This window comes from Lutra lutra, chromosome 3 (genome assembly GCF_902655055.1).
Source record: "Lutra lutra chromosome 3, mLutLut1.2, whole genome shotgun sequence".
Classification (NCBI taxonomy): Eukaryota; Metazoa; Chordata; class Mammalia; order Carnivora; family Mustelidae; genus Lutra; species Lutra lutra.
The window spans coordinates 130,456,262-130,471,904 of NC_062280.1; positions in this window are offsets into that span (position 1 = coordinate 130,456,262).

Sequence of the window (15,643 nt, forward strand, 5' to 3'; positions counted from 1 at the left end):
TCCAAATTGAAGATATTTTCCCTGTGATAGCCTCTGTGTATAATCCATATGATTGCTAGAAATACTCTATCTTATTACTTTTAAATGGCATTACTTAGACATGTTTTTTTTCCCTCATTACATTTCTTGTCTTTTTAAAATGTCTTTATGAGTGACATTAGATGGGTATTACAAATTGGATTTAAGAGATCCATGCCAGTGTACCTGACTGAAATTCTGTACTGCCTTCTGCCGGTGTATCCAGTTTAATACCATAAATAGCCACAAAACTTAAGACCACTTTTCAGTTTAAATCTTTATAAGTTAGTTGCTTTTCAGAGCTACTTGCTTATCCCTTGCAATCCAAAAGCCTCAAAATATCATCATGTAATGCTTTTTTGAATAGGACAGAGATGACTTATAGCATTACTCTAACAATTCCAAAGGTGTCATCATTTTTTGATAATTACCACACCTGGGGGCCACTATTGTACCACATAATCTGACTCTGACTAATGCTCTGTCATTTCTTTCTGTTTAAATCACAGCCACAAATCGAAGGGTAACAAGTTTTGGCTTTGTTTTCTCAGTCAGCCTGAAAGAAATGGTCATCTTTTTCAACTTTAGCAGGTTAACATCTCACTTGAAATTTTTCAAACTATTCCATAGCTGAGATCACATTTCTGTTGCTCTCTAAGAATAACTGAATATTATTTGTTTCTGGACTTCATTTTCATGTTTCCTTCTCCCGTGATACCGAGAGCCAGTATAAATTTGGGGGTTAATGAATGGAAGTGGTAATTTTTGAAGATAAAATATTCAAATTTGGAAACTCAAATCTTCACATTAATCTTAGCTATTTTCTTCCTGCTTTTTTTTTTAAAAATGAGAAATGTCTAGCATCCACAATTTTTTTTATGACCTTGCCATCAAGTGACTCTGACCTCTATTTATTCTTCAACATGGCTGCCTACACCTCTTCACTTATATGGCCTCACTTATATTTTTCTCTTTGCCTAAAATAACCTTCTTCCATTCTCACATGTCCAATGTCCATCCAGCACTTAGGCCTGGGTCAAACGGTACTTCCTCTATGAAGTCTTCCTACATTCTCCACAAAAAATAATGTTCTTTTTCTTCTGAAATTACATAGTACTTTATGTAGACTTCTAATTTCATACACTTATTAATTAGGAACACTTCTAAAATGTGCACCACTAAGCTCTCCAAGATCTAAGGATCTCATCTTCTCCATTCAGGAGAACCAAATTATCAATATTTGTTGAATAAATGAACTATGTAGATAGCAAAACAATGTTAATTTTCTGTGTAAAAGGAGAAATTCACCTAAATTGGTTCATTTAAAAAAAAATGACACCTGGGTCACCTGGGTGGCTCAGTTAGTTAAAAAAAATGACACCATGTTTTACAAGTATGCTATATAATAAGATTAAAATATCAATTTATGAGGCATCTGGGTGGCTTAGGTGGTTAAGTATCTGTCTTCGGCTCAGGTCATGATCTCAGGGTTCTAGAATCAAGTTCTGCTCAGGCTCCATGCTCAGCAGGGAGTCTGCTTCTCCCTCTCCCTCTGCCCCTCCACCTGCTCGTGCTCTCACTGTCTCTCACAAATAAATAATAAACCTTTTAAAAATATCAATTATAACTATAAGTAAAATTATATAAATTTTATATAAATTATATAAATTTCCTAGCATGATAGTTGGGAGTTGAGAAGAACTAAAAAAAAAAAAAAAAAAAAAAAAAAGCCAAGGAAACCCTTATCAAGGCAAAATTATATTGAGCATAAGCTATTGCAGGAGCTGTTAAGAATGAATGTGGTAAGATACTGGTAAGGGTTATTTCACTGTGGTTTACTTTTAAAAAATTATATTACCTTTGTTACTTTTGGTCACAATTCTTTCTTTTTTTAAAGATTTTATTTATTTGACAGAGAGAGATAGCAAGAAAGGGAATACAAGCAGGGGGAGTGGGAGAGGGAGAAGCAGGCTTCCTGCCAAGTAGGGAGCCCGATGCAGGGCTTGATCCCAGGACCCTGGGATCATGACCCCAGCCAAAGGCAGACGCTTAATGACTGAGACACCCAGGCACCCTTTTGGTCACAATTCTTAAAAGGATTTTTAAAAGGTATATTTTGATAAAGTATGTAACTACTTGGTGACTTTAAATAGAATGACTTGGGCCTCCTAACCCAGGAATGGGGAGAACATGAGCACACAGGCTCATGCAGATTTCTCACTCAGCCCAGGACTCTGCCTCTAAAAGGATTAAAAGAATATGTCATAGATGGGCATCATTATTGTCACTGACATCAACCAGCAGCTCTTCTCTTTTCTTTTCTTCTCTACCTAATAAGTACTTTCCCATTTCTTCATCTTTCAAAGCCCAAATCAATGCCACCTGCTTTAGAAGGCTTTCCCAAGCCAAATGAATTACTTTCTCCTTCTGTGCTCTTCAAACACTTGTACCTATCTATATCTGTTATGGAATGTAACACCATATTTATGCCTCCTCATCTTCTCTAACTGCCTGGACTCAGAGACTATAGTTTTCTGTGCAAGTCCAACCACTAGCACAGTTTCTGGTATTTGTGAAGACATTGGATAAGCAAAGAATTTCCCCCTTTCATTCAGTTTGTCTTATGATAGACCTCATGTTCTATCATTTTTAAAGCTGCTTTCACTTTCATTTCTGTGGAACCAACAAATAAGAGGTACAAAAAGTCACAAGATCCAGAACATGATGAATGAGCTGGTTTTCCAGCTCTATTCTTGAAAATTGTTTGTCAAGGTAACCTGGGAGAAGTGGGAAATCTACCAGGTCAGAGACACCCTGATTCCCAGATGGAGGTCTTTTATTGAATTAGGCAGCAGGAGGGTCCTCTGCCCTCAAGAACTACCTTCTCAGTTTCTACTCTAATGGTTCAGCGGTTTCTTATTCCTCTGCATGTTAAGCAAGCCATTGCATGCCCTTCCAGTTTGCTCCCAGTGCAATCCTTCCACTTTACTATACTCCTCAGCTTTTCTCTCAAACTTCCTTTAAGCTTGTCTTGGTCTTGGTTTAACTGTATCTTGCTGAAACAGAATGCTTCCACCCTGCCTGTATCTACACTCACCACTGTACTCATTACTCCAAGAAAAAAACATAAAAGCCCAACTTTTTATAAAATACCTAATAAATATTCTGATAAGAATACAAACACAAAATAAAACTTGCAATAGCATAATTTTAACTGGACAGTGAAGTAAAGAATGATGGCATTTTTTGAAAACAGCTATTAGTGACCCAGGGAAAATTGGATCTCAGTACAAATAATAAACAAAATATAACTGACAGCAGCTGACGCTGCACAAGGCAGAATCTGGTGCAGACTATAAATCAATAGAAAAATCAAACCTGGGTAATACTAAGATCATAGAAAATGGAATTTCATAGAAATAATGGCCAAAAAGCAAATTTATAATGGTGAATCTACAATTAAGAAAACAATATGGACAAAGACTATCCTGGGAATCAAATCTTCATGTAATTTATGTAGGAAAGTGATAATAGTGGACCATTTCAGAAAAATAAAAAGGAACATGACAAAAAAGGAAAATGGTTCAACTGCTTTGTGTAGAGATTGGATTTATTAGTTAAAAATTAGATTAATGAAATTTGGTCTGGAATATTTTCTCATTGATGTCAGTATGCTTCTTATTGAAATACTTGTATTATAAACACAGGGTCAGAACATCCCCAGTGTTAAAATAACTGGATCAAAGGACCTCCTGTGCCTCTTGTGATTGAGGGTCCCCCCTCTTAAAGTCACTGATGCTTCTCCTAGAAGTCTGTATGTTAACGGGGTCATATGTGACTAATTATTAGTAAAATGTCAAAATGTATTTATGGGTTTGCATTTCTTCTTTAGGAAAGATACTGGTATTCAGGGACTTTTTGGGAAGGTCACTATTTAAATGAATAGTGTATATATATATGTGTGTATGTATATATACATATATATATATTTTAAGATTTTAGAGAGAGAGATCATAAGTAGGCAGAGGCAGGCAGAGGGAGAGGGGAACGCAAGCTCCCCGCTGAGCAAAGAGCCTGATGTGGGGTTTGATCCCAGGACTCTGAGAGCATGATCTGAGCTGAAGGCAGAGGCTTAACCCACTGAGCCACACAGGCACCCCTATTTTAACGGATGAAATGTCCAGGAGGAAACAGCTGGGACACTAAATTTGCTTTGCTGAATGAGCTTTATTAATTTACAAACATTAGTCCTGGGCAGTCATTGCTAGTCATCTACACTATGAACTCTTATCACGAGCATTTCCCAGGACTCCTGCTGTTTGCTTTGGTACTTACAGTAAATGAAGATAAAGACAAAAAATGGGAGGCAGCTCAGGCTTGTGGAGAGAGTAGCAAACAGGTTATGAAGTACCTGGTGTGATGTAACAATGGCAGGGAAACCATTACACAGCTCACCAAGGTCTAATGACTTTTGTCAAATTCTAGAAGGTGATCAGCACACTCCTGTGGCAATTGTTTAATAAAATGCTAGAAAAAAGAGCTCTGAAACTTTTCTTAAATATTTCTGTCCTAGAGATAGCACATTTAACAGAAATAGGATAGTACTCAAGGTAAACTAACATTTAACAGACTAACAAATAACAAATAACAAACTAACATTAAACAGAAATAGGATAGTACTCAAGGTAAACTATCAATTTAATTTCATTTGTGATCCAACCCAGCTTCAGTACTGTGGTGTCCTCTGTCTGCACAGAGCTGCTCTCTGTAACCAGGCACCAAATAATTGAGTAAGAATTAGTTTCTCAGGTTGTAGAATTTATCACAAAGTCCCCGATACGAATGACTGGATTAAAGTGAATGCAACAAATGTATAAGGTTGTCTATTTGCTGTATTTATAAGGCCTCAACATAAATTACAGAATTTACATGTAGCTGTATATTTATCCAAGGGAAATTTTTTAACCTACATTTCATAAAGATTTATTTGTATGGGTATATAGATATACACACACACAACCTGTTTAGTGATGAATTGTTCCTAATTAGAATAAGATTGCTTATACCATCAAAGTTCAGAATAAACTGAGTAAGAAATACATCTGAGCTTTACTTTTGGATAGAATTATTCTAATGATATATTAAGCTAAATAACTGAGTTTTCCTATAGGTCTGTTTTATCATTTTTATTAACAACCAATAACCATTAATCCCCTAAAAGAAATCACAAATGTAACAGTGTAGGAGAGGACAGATAGGAGAATTTCTCATTGGGCAGTCATTCTGATTTAACTGATTGCAAATAGCACAAAGGTCAAGTTTATTTGGCATTTGGCCTACAAAATCTACATATGAAGAGGGGGAGAGTATTCATTTACATACACAGTCTGTTAAATGAATAGTTTTTAAAAAATCAGATCCTGTATCCATCAACAAATCTCGTGTATGATATATCAGCGTTTTTCTTTGTCAAAAAGCAGGAAGGGCAACGTAAACTTCAATGCTACTTCCTATTTACATCGCCCTGTTAAAAGTGTAAAATTGTCAGATACTTTGAAGAGCAGTTTGGCAATATCAAATATGAGTTGTAAATATATGTAAATGTCATGAAACGAAGAGCTTATGCAAAATTAATAAGGAAAAAATATCTCTGGAAAGCCTTCCCCTAACTGTCCCCCCCCCCACCGCCCCAGCCTGGACTAAATATTTCAAATAGATAAATTATTTGTCATTAAAGGAGAGTCTAGGGGCACCTGGGTGGCTCAGTCAGTTAAGCTTCTGACTCTTGGTTTTTGCTCAGGTGATGATCTCAGGGTCCTGAGATGGAGCCCCACATGGAGCCACTCATAGGACTCCCCTGCTCAGAGGGGAGACTGCTTCTTCTCTTTTTCTCTCCCTCTGTCCCTCCCCCAGCTCATGCACTCTCTCTCTAAAACAGACAAATACATCTATTAAAAAAAGGGGGTGGAGTCTATGTTTAATTATGGGAATGGCTTTAAAGAAATTTTAAGGATTTAATAATTTTATATAATAATTAGGCATGGCGTTAAGAGAAAAAGGCATTAAATGAAGAAAAAGTGAACAGAAAGTGACAGCATACAGAGGTGACATCTCAATTGGAAGAAAGGCTAAAGAAAACCTGCATCAGTAAGGAAACAATAATTACACAAGTAATTCATTATGAATTTAAATTGTAATTGATTTGCATTATTTGACATTCAAACTATAATATACGGTATAAATTACGTGGATTATTTTTTTTTAAAGATTTTATTTGTCAGAGAGAGAGAGGAGAGCGAGCGAGCACAGGCAGACAGAATGGCAGGCAGAGGCAGAGGGAGAAGCAGGCTCCCCGCCAAGCAAGGAGCCCGATGTGGGACTCGATCCCAGGACGCTGGGATCATGACCTGAGCCGAAGGCAGCTGCTTAACCAACTGAGCCACCCAGGCGTCCCACGTGGATTATTTTTGTACTGTATTTTGGTCATGATGTAATGGAAACAGTTAAATTATTAACTAAACTTTCAGACAAATATTAATTTTCCTTTGGGTCAGTATGTTACGATACAGAAAAAGCAGATGAAGAGAGTGCTGCTTGTCTGTGTAAAAACATGGCTATCTGCAAAGGAAAGGAGAGTGAGAGATAAATCAAGAAACAAGACTCCTAACTGTAGAGAACAAACTGGTGGTTACCAAGGGGAACTGGGTGGGTGGATGGAGGAAATAGGTGATGGGGATTAAGGAAGGCACTTGTCTTGATGAGCATCAGGTGAGGTATGGAAGTGTTGAATCACTATATTGTACACCTGAAACTAATAGAACACTGTTAACTATACTGGAATGGAAACAAAAACGTAATAAAAAGAAAAAAAAGAGACAAAAATTGCTATCCGGAGAAGAAATGAACATGTGGCTATTTTTAAGCACAAGCTCAGAGTCATGAATATTCTGCTTCTCTTCAGAATCTAGGCTTCCCTCTGGCACTGTACATCAGTAAAGGGATTTATGAAAGAGCATGGGATGCACGGGGGTGGGAGCGCCTGAGTGGCTCAGTCTGTTAAGTGTCTGCCTTCTGCTCAGATCAAGATCCCAAGACTGTGACTGAGCCCCTGCTCAGCAGGAAGTCTGCTCCTCCTTTTCCCTCTGCCCCTCCCCCAACTCATGTTCTCTCTTTCTATAAATAAATAAAACCTTAAAAAAAAAAAAAAAAGAGCGTGGGACGGGAAGCCACAATCTCTAAAATCCCAGCTACTCAAGCAGTTCTCAAGTGTGTTAGATTACTTGGGGATTTGACTTTTCTGTCAGTTGGATGGTAATACCTCAATGCTTGAAATATGAATAGATGATTTAAACTTTATAATTTATGTTACCAATTTTGCTCCCATATAAAGCCTTACTAATGATCTTTCTTCCTTTCACTTTCCTCGACAAGTGTATTATAATCTATTTAAACTGACAACGTGGAGGAGCCATCCTTCAAACATTTGTAGGAATCATTCCTGTCATTAGATAAACACTCATCACTAGATGGTTTGCTCTTTTGTTCACTTTCATGTTGTTATCTAATGTGCTTCCAAAATGTTCACTGAAACTCTCTTTATGATGTAAATCTTTCTTACTTACTGTGGGGGAAAGCTCCTGACTGGGGTCCCTTTATAAGTGTTTCATGGGGACAGCTGTGGGAAAACGTAACCTCCAGTTCTCTTTCTTCCTCTCTACAGACTCCTCAATGAGATGGCTGTCACCTCACATATCCTGAGTTCTCTACTGGCAGCCAGGATTATATAGTTATAGTTGGAAAAAATAAACAAACAAACATCGTGCTGGGGTTTGTTTTGGATTTTTCTCTGCATATCTGACTGGTAGATGTATAGAGAGACGTGGCTATCACGGGAGGACATATAAATATTATCTTGTCCTGCTCCTAAGGTGGTAAATGATGGCTCCCGTGGCTCTCCTCTTCTGAATCACTCATGATGCTCAGACCACCAGGCATCCTGAGAGTTGCACCTTGCTCCCAGTGCTCCTCCTCCCTGAGGAGGAATCCTTTGGTAGAGATCCCAGCTCCCATGGATTTGGCAGGAATTCTCAGGGTGGTCTCTGATAGTTGCTTCTGGGCACATTTTGGAGTTTCTGGGCATTTAGCAGATACATCAGGAGAAGACACCTGCTTCTTTCTGAAGATTGAGAATTCTGAAGATTGAGATTCCATTCTAATGAGTTGTACGCATTAGAGAAGGACTAGAATTATCTTCATTTTTGGTTGGCTCAGCAATTATAATTCACATTACATTCTGTCATAATCACCCAGGTGAGAAATTCCTCACAAATGAACCACGAATTCAACTTATCTTAAGGTTATTTTCCTTTGGGGAATAAATGAGAAATACCTAATGTGTAGATAGTTAAAAATTAAGTGCGATAGTTGTTTGTAGTACCTGTGTACTACAGGTATACCTGTATACCTTACATTATATATATAGTTACATAACTCCAATACCCAACACTAGGACCCTCTCTGCTGTGCCAGCAAGGCCACACTCTTGCCCCACTGCTGCCAGCAGTGACCCTATGTTCAAGTTCTCCAGATCTCCAAAAGAAACGAACGGTTTCTAATGTGGGCAGTGGGGTCTTAGGCCTTTTTCCCTCCTTCCATGAGATGAGGCTGCTATGCAGGAACTCAGAAATGAGATGTGGTCTGGTAGTTAGCAGGTGCCTGCCGGCCACAGAAATAACCTGCTCACGTTCTACAATCTGACTGGATGCTGTGAGAAGGAGATTTAAGTGGACCTGGAAATATTCCTCTTCTGGGAATAAGACCTCATAGGCTTCTGAGAACAGGAGAAATACGGAGAAAAACTCAGTGCTAGCATGGTTGAGAAAGAAAATAACAAGAGGGGTTATTAAACCAATGTTCCGAGGGCCTGATGTTACCAGCCTACTGGGAAACATCAAAGCCTAATAAGTATTAATTAAATTGCAGAGCAAAACAGAGATAAAGAACTAATATTTGCTCAAATAAGCAAGCAGGGTGCTAGGTCTCTCTCTCCCCCACCGCATACAGAGTAACATCCTCTTCTTCAATTGTTAATTGTTCCTAGTTGCTCTTTTTGGGTACTAGATTTTCTTTCATATAATGCAAACATGGCTCTGGGTTACAAAGCAGTTTTCTAAATATCTTCTATACTATTTTATAAATATAAACTTTAACATGTTAAGCGACCTGGGACATACATCCCATTTCTGTATTTTTATTACAAAGAATTGTGGCTTTGTGGCCTCTTCTCTCCTTCCTAAGTTATACTGTATTCCTTTAGGTTCCTATAGTGAAAAGTGGAGGTATTGGGATTTCTGCTTAATTACAAGAATAATCTAGACAGGGTAATGCATTTACATAAGAAAATATCTTAGCTCATAAACTGTAAGCATTAAAAATATAAAGTACATTCTATATCCATAAAGAAAATAAAATGTTACCATTTGAAGTTACATCAATTCCCTGGAAAATGCATGCCCTAGTTAAGTATCTGACATCATATATGCCAACTTACTTATTTACAGGTCTTTCTTAAACAAATGTCTATGAGGTCAATACACCATTGTATTGATGTTTTACATACACAATAAGCCCTAAAGAGGGCTTACTGGTCAACGTATTCTATTGAATAAGTAATATTTATTTAAAGAGTTTAAGAGTTAATAAGTCATGCAAAGAAAGTCAATTATCATATGGTTTCACTTATTTGTAGAGATAAGGATTAACACTGAGGATATTAGGGGAAGGAAAGGAAAAGTGAATTGGGGGAAATTGGAGGGTGAGGCAAGCCATGAGAGACTCCAAGAAACAACTGAGGGTTTTGGAGAGGAGGGGGGTGGGGCGTTGGGAGAGCCTGGTGGTGGATATTAAGGAGGATGCGTATTGCATGTAGCACTGGGTGTGGAGCATAAACAATGAATCTTGGAACACTGAAAAAAATAAATAAATAAAAATTTTAAAAAAGAGCTTAAGAGTTGCAAAGAAAACACCTTGTTTAAAGAGTTGCCAAAAAAAAAAAAAAAAAGAAAAAGAAAAAGAAAAACAACCTGAGATATAATTGGCTTTACTTTTCACTTTTTCTTATGTATTTTCCTAAGGATTTTTTTTTTTTATTATTCTACAATAAAAGCCATATGCACAAAATATCTATTCAGATTAGCAATTTCAGCCTCTTTTTCAAAGATAGTACCAAATTAAATTGAAACTTTGCCTCTTGAGCTGTTTTCTACTTAATTGATTCCTGGTTAGGATGCCCTGCAGAGGTATAACAGAAAAAAATCTGAAGGGATCTGAACCTAGAATGATTTTATGTAACATTTATCAAACAGCTACCAAAAATATAAACTATAACCTTTGTAGAATTTTTATATAAGAAAGAAAACCAACAAGATAAAAGAATTCTAATATTGACTTTCTAACCAACGTGAAATAAATTCAGTTTCCCGGAATTGTACACCATTTACACAATTAAATAGATTGCACTTAATTTATTGGTTCATGTTTGTTAGTTTGCAACCCCCCCCCCCCATTTTGTAAAACGTTTGAAGGGAGGGACCTTACTTTATAAAAGGCAAAGATAGCAAGTCATGAAATTCATTTTTATGTGTGGCAACTGGAAATATGTCACATTGTATTACAATCATGCATCCTATCTTTAGTTCATCCTGAGGTGAATACACAAACAGAACAGCACATATGTGAGCTAATGCTACTAAGGAATAGCAATTTCATTTCAGTAAATGCAGGTTAAGCCCAATTTTGCCCTGAGCTCTTAAAGGGAAAACACATAAGTATCGATCCCATTATAAGATATGTAAAACACTGTGGAAGTCACCATAAGATTAGGGATCCTAATGGCTGAATATCTGGGTGTACTTGTATATGTAAGAGCCTTGATTTTCCTGAAAGTCACTGCACATCTCTAATAACAATTAGATTGTATTATGGTGACAGATGTTTTTGGGGGGCATGGTTTAAAGTAAATAGGTATTCTGGGAGATATTCCAGGGAGCAAAAGCAGATAATCTCTGAATTGTGCCTCATAAGAATATCAAATATTTTAACTGAAATACATTGTTTCTTTATTAGTTCAATTGGGCAAACTAGATTGAGAAAATATCTAATTCAGGACACCCTGTTGGTCTGGCTTTACCTTGATTATCTTACCACCAGCGTCCTGGGACCCTGCTTTCAGCCACCCATTTCCCAAAGCATATTGTAGATAAAACTGGTGGGCAAGAACAGTATTTTTATATGTATGTATATAATGCATTAGAAAAAATAGCACATATGACTGTGATCAGAGTAATAAGCTGGGGTTATGATTATGTTAAAAAGAAAAGTTGGGCTTAAAAATATTAAGGAAATAAATAGTACAGCCAGTATAGAGATATGACAAAAATCATGAAGGTTTCCTGCCAAATGGAGAAGTCTGGGGAGCCCTGGCTGAGAGGCCTGCAGGGCTGGTGCATGAAGGGACATGATGGTTTGTCTTGATTCACCAAATGCCCTGCAGGAAACTATAATTAGTGAACACACCATAAGGAGCGAGAGCCTCTCCAGTAGTAAATGTTATCTTTCCAGAATGCCGTGAAGTTTGTCACATTGATATGAAATACGGGAAAAGGCAAAGTTTTTAATCTGGGACAGAACATAATAGGTGAAAGCACAGATCATCCCAGAGAGAGGACTTTGGCCTCGTTTTTATCCAGGAGATTTTTGACATCAAAGAGCCACTTCTAAAATGTATGAGATTATAGGTACTTTCAAACTTCCAATAAAAAAAGATGAAAAGGTGACAAACTATAGTAGAGACAGGTTTCTAAACATGATAGAGTTATTTACTTAGGGATGCAGACCCAAATAGCACAAGTTGTTACCTTTTTGATTTAAAACCACTATTTTCACAGTAATGGTACATATACCTGCATATTTTGTATCCATAAATATTTGCCTATAATATATTAAAACAACCCCCAAAATCCTAAGATAGTATGTCTGAAGTATAATTTATTAGAGGAATTATTTTAAAATGAAAATCCCCATTAATTCCCCATCCTCTGAATATATTGCCATGTTGAATGTTTACCTGACTTTTAATTAGATTATTGTACATTTATTATCTTATATATTAAGTACTGAAGGGGAATTTTGCATTGTAGTTTATAAAAACATCAGCTTCCAGCCTAACCTTTGATGGATGTCTTCTCTTGTTTAATGCTTCTGTTTGAAATAGAAGCTTGGATAGTAATAGTGGCAAGAATAAACCAGAGTGCACAACTTGTTCCCAATCTCCCCTTCATCTTAGTTCCCACCACGTCAGGCCATTTCAGCACATTGCAGCTTTATATGTGCTTGGTTAAGTGGCTTTGTGCATCATGTCACCTCGCTTTAACTTAATTAACCTTCCCATAAGGGAGAAGTGAATAAAAAGGATCCTGTTAAGAAACCAGGGAATGCAGACAATGTTGAGAAGCACAACCGAGCAAGAAAATATCTGAGTGGCCCTGCTCCTTATGATACTATGAGCTCTATCTCAACTCCATTAAGAGATAAAATTCATTCTATTAGTTCTTACAAGAACCAGTCCAGCTACTTTTAGACGTTTTCAAGATCATTTTAAATATGGCTTTTTAATCCATTATCATTAACAGAGAACTTCACTCCTAAATTCACTTAGCTAATGATAGCATACAACCATCAAAATTGGTCAATCATTTATTTTTTCATCTTTTTTTTTTTTTACAGATTTTATTTATTTATTTGAGAGAGAAAGAGACAGCAATTGAACAAGAGTAGGATAGCCAGAGGGAGAAGCAGACTCCCTACTGAGTGGAGAGCCCAATGCCCGGATTGATCCCAGGACTCTGGGATCATGATCTGAGCTGAAGGCAGTCACTTAACCAACTGAACCACCCAGGCGCCCCTAAATTAGCCAATCATTTAAAATAGTACTTAGTTCCTCTTCAATTCCACTATTTTAAAGATTTCTGTTTTTGCATGTGTTTTATACTGTATATAATAATTAGTAATAACTGCTATAATATGTAAGTAAACACATTAATATCTGTTGGGGATATATTTTTTTAATGTTTCACTAATAGGGATATGTTTTCAAAAATGTTTGGAAAATATGGGTAGTGGGTTGACACTAGCAGTTCGTCTTGCTTTAGCTTTGGAAGTACCTAATATTCATTTCACATAAATCGTATCAAGGATTTAGTGGCTCTGAGTTTTTGAAAGATATGACTAATGTATATGTTTTGATAAAACCTTTCAAAATCAACTGTCAAACAAAATTTCAGCATATTGGATAAATTTGAATTTAGCTGTCAAACTTCCTCATCTAATCTACACAACCAGCAAATTCATTTCAGGTAGGCACCAAGATTTTTGAAATTAATCCCATTGCCACCTTCTCCCTGCTGCTTTCAATCAGAGCAGGCAGGGAATTCCACAAGCTTGTAAAGAAAAAAACCTTAGATCTACTCATTTCTTTAAAATACAGCTCATTCTTAGGATCCAAATCAAAAAACGGAGTGGTCAATAAAACTATATGCTGGAAACATTTAGAAAAGAAGAGATTTAGATTTAAAATGAAAAATTATTTTTTTTTCTGCGTCAATAAGCAATATCAATTATTTTAATTAATTTTGCACTTCATGGATTACAAAGTGCTTTCACATTTTCTATTCCCACTTGTCTTCTTCTTCTTCTTTTTTTTTTTTAGAAAAAAATAAAATGTGTCTATGGGTTAAGAAAAATGTAGAAAGCTTACATGTGAAAAGTTCCCCCAAAAGCTGTTTTTAATCACTGAGTTATTACAATTTCTTCTTAGTGTTAGATTCATACATTTGCCAATCATTTCCTTTATTCAGCTGAGCAAATAGTAGGCCAACCCAATGAGCTCTGGAGCAATGGAATTTATATACTTGGTCCTTTATAACTGTGCCAGTTATAAAATCTGAAAGAGATAACCAGACATCCTTCCCTGTCTTGACCAAAATCCTATATTTGGGGAACAGATACAAAGAAGACCACAGCACCCCATCCTCAACAGCTATGATTTTGCACATGCTGTTCTTTCTACCTGAATGCCCCTCTCCCTCCTTGGCAGCCACACCATCTAATGCTCAGGCAGAACAATGTATATAGGGCTAACAGTGCTAAGAAATCAATTTCGGACTGATACTTCAGTGGCTTGAGATAGTAGGTCTGTTCCCAATGTATTTTGATTCTACCACAGCATCTAGCTCAGTTGGTGACTTAACTCCTTATTGAACGAATTAATGATTTAATTAATCAGTAGATACATATTATTAGCTCAGTTTAAAGAACACATTGTTTCTACACCAACTGGCTATATTTACTTCAAATATTTTGAATTATTGTTGGTGCTGCTCTTTTGATGGTTGATAATCAGTTAAACTGCCCTCAATTGTCTAATTCTCTCATTAAGAAAAACTACATATCAGTTATCCACAATATTGATGCGCTATTCCTCAAATATTCTTCACAGTAACAAATTTTGAAAGGAATTTAGCATATTTTCACCAAAGATAGGGTAAAAAAACAATGTGTGAGAGATTTAAATTAGGCATACAATAATAGGATCAGAGTTATAAATTTCAACATAGTTTCATGGAATTCAGTGGAAACCTCTTCTCTGGAGGGCACTTAAGAAAGCATTCTTAGTGATTTTAATATTCTAATGCTTTAATTCCTGGTTTAAAACCATCAGTTGTCTGATGGCAACTAGATGTACTCATCTTTAAAATAGTCCCTTAAAATCCTATTATTCAATGAAAACAATACCCACCATCTCTTTAGAATTTCACTTTTTACAAAACCCCTTTCAAATATATTTTATCATATAATCTATCACAATACTGACTGCTATGCGTAATTGTTTCCATTTCTTTACTGCAGAAGTTGATTCTTGATTAAATAATTTGCATAAAGTACTACAAGCATGTACAATACAGACCTTGGATTCAAACTAAATGAAACCAAATCCACTTAGATTATAGTTGATCATGACAGTGGCGATTGTGGTAGTGACAGTCTCTAGTCTACAAAACAATAAGCTCATAGTAAGATGGGCTTTCACTCTCTAAAGTGTTTTAACTTAGTTATAAACATTATAGCATAAAATACCAATAGTTTCATACTGTTGCATTAAAAAACCAAGAATCTCATCAGGTGTTAAAAAGGGAAGGGATCTGTGCCTTTTGCTATTTGTGAATTTTACCTTAAAAACATAAAGGAAATTTTAATAACCAATAATGCCATGAAGCAAGAGCTGGTAAATAATCAGAGTTATTGATCATTATATGGGTTCCTGATTAGACAGCCCAGAAATAGAGCCACATAAATGTAATCAGCTGATCTTTGACAAAGGAACAAAAGTAATTCAATGGAGAATGAATAGTCTTTTCAAACGACTATGGTCTGGAATGGTGCTGGAACAACCAGACATCCATGTACAAAAAATAAATTTAGACCCAGTCTTTATACTTTTTACAAATATTAACTCAAGAAGGATCATAGACCTAAATTTAAAGTGCAAAACTATAAAACTCCTAGAAGA